Source organism: Mesocricetus auratus, unplaced genomic scaffold, assembly GCF_017639785.1.
Source record: "Mesocricetus auratus isolate SY011 unplaced genomic scaffold, BCM_Maur_2.0 Super-Scaffold_6730, whole genome shotgun sequence".
Classification (NCBI taxonomy): Eukaryota; Metazoa; Chordata; class Mammalia; order Rodentia; family Cricetidae; genus Mesocricetus; species Mesocricetus auratus.
In genome coordinates this window covers 68,678,664-68,680,793 of record NW_024429184.1, presented here as the reverse complement: position 1 = coordinate 68,680,793, position 2,130 = coordinate 68,678,664, and the positions used below count along the sequence as shown (strand labels likewise).

The window sequence follows — 2,130 nt, the reverse complement described above, 5'->3', positions numbered from 1 at the left end:
AGATATATATGTACTTGTTCAATAGTGGCACAGTTGTTAATAGTGTATCTTAGTTAGGGTTTCTACTGCTGTGAAGAGGCAACATGACGAGGGCAACTCCTAAAAAGAAAAATATTTCATTGGGGCTGGCTTATAGGTTTAGAGATCTAGTCCTTTATGGTCACGGTGGGAAGCATGGCAGTGCAGAGACAGACATGGCGCTGGAGAAGGAATTGCAAGTTTTAAAACTGAATCTGCAGGCAGCAGGAGGAAAGACACTTGGTCTGGCTTGAGCATCTGAAACCTCATGGCCCTCCCCCAGTGATGCATTTCCTTCAACAAGATCACATCTACTCCAACAAGGTCACTCTTCCTAGGAGTGCCAATATCTGGTGATCAAGCACTGAAATCTATGAGCCTATGGGGGTCATTCTTTTTCAAATCATCATATGGGGATAACCAATTGATCTCTGATTGGGTTTGACAATCACTGCATAGGAGAAAAATCCATACCTGCTATTGGCTGAAATATTTTGAGAGCCATCAGAGAGGGAGTAGGGCTGAAAATCTGCCATCTTCTAGGCAATACAAGCCATTGAAGTTACAAACTCTCAATGACTGTGGATGACCTAACTGGGTGTTCAGAAAAGAATGGGCCAGTCACAGTCAGAGAAAGAGGGAAGACAGAACAATGTTGAATTCTATGAATTTGAATCCTCTATGATCAGACACAATGGGAATTCCAGGGACTTCAATGTGTAGTGAGCACACACTGTTAGTGTGGTGTAGGAGCTGTAGGAAGTAATGGATAACCCAGTTCCTCCTCCGTGATGCTTTCTCAATTGGTATGCTTGTAACATGGATAAATGGCTTAAAGAATGACATGCCTATGCTTCGCTGGTGGGGAGACACCAGGATCATGAGATGGTTTTACGATGATGAGTCTTATACCTTGCACCCTAGTGTGCTGACTCCCACAATTTTTTCAAATTTAGGAATCCTGGATGCTTACTTTGTGATAGTTGGGACTGTGTTAATGTTCTTCCTTGTGTAAAGACAAATGGAAAAAATGAATAACTTATCTTCTCAGATTCTGCTTATTGCTAGTGGTGTTCTCACACATTCTGAGTTCCATATTCAAGCTCATATTTGCACCAATAGCAATATGATGTATCTTCAATTGTAACTCCTCTGATTTGACCAGTAGACTAGGGGTTACAGCAGCGTTTAAAGCCTTCTGCCTGAAGGAAACATTTACTTAGGCTATTACTGCAACTAAGGAAGGTGCTGAGAAAAGAGATACAATGTTGGAGGGACAGCCCCAGTCACACCTGCACCAAGAGCCTGGCTTGGGTTTGAGACACCATTCCAGGGAGCAGATAATTAAAAAGTAGTACTTGTAGGTAGAAGCAAACAATAATTTTAGCATGAATGAACAACAGAAATTTTTGGAACAATTTCCAACTTCCTTCAGTATATTACTGCTAACAAACACTAAGGGTCCTTTATTTACAATGTCATTCCTCAGGGCCTACAAAGATGGCTTGTGGATATGGAACTGTGCTGCTGAAACCCTTTTAAAATACAGGCTCCTTTGCAATATTCTTTCCTCTTGCACATTGCAGTCTGTTGTCTTTCCTCTAATTCCTGCAAGGGTTCACACATAACTGTCAGGTCACTTCCTCGCTGTAGATATCAGCCATCTGTGATTTTTATGCTAACCTTATTATTACTTTTGATTTTTGAGTTTATAATACAATTACATCATTTCTTGCTTCACTTTTCTCCATCAAAAGTCTCCCAGATACCACTCTGCTCTTTCAAACTTGTGTTACTTTTTGTTAGTTGTTATTATATGCATATATGCATATTTATATAGGTATGCACATACATTACATATGTGGGTGTATATTCCTTACTATAACTTGCTCAGCTTACACAATGTTACTTTTGTGTATATGTTTTCAGTACTTGCCATCTGTTGTGCTCTTTTCTGGGGAAGACTTTTTCTCTCCCTCTCAGCATTTCTTAGTTGTCTTCAGATCTTTGTGTAGGACTGAGCCTTGTAAGCTTTCATTATCCACTTTGCAATGCCTATTATTTTTGTCCTTGTTCAGCTCATATTTTAGGCAGTCATGGTGGTAAGACTTT

The 2,130-nt window shown here is 40.0% G+C and overlaps 1 non-coding gene across 1 annotated transcript; it reads left to right on the top strand.

Annotated features, from left to right (window-relative positions):
- The first annotated feature begins 868 nt into the window (after window positions 1-868).
- Window positions 869-1,028, top strand: LOC121139080. The gene has a single exon (XR_005875928.1). It is a non-coding gene; the product is annotated as a U1 spliceosomal RNA (small nuclear RNA).
- The last annotated feature ends 1,102 nt before the right edge of the window (window positions 1,029-2,130 follow it).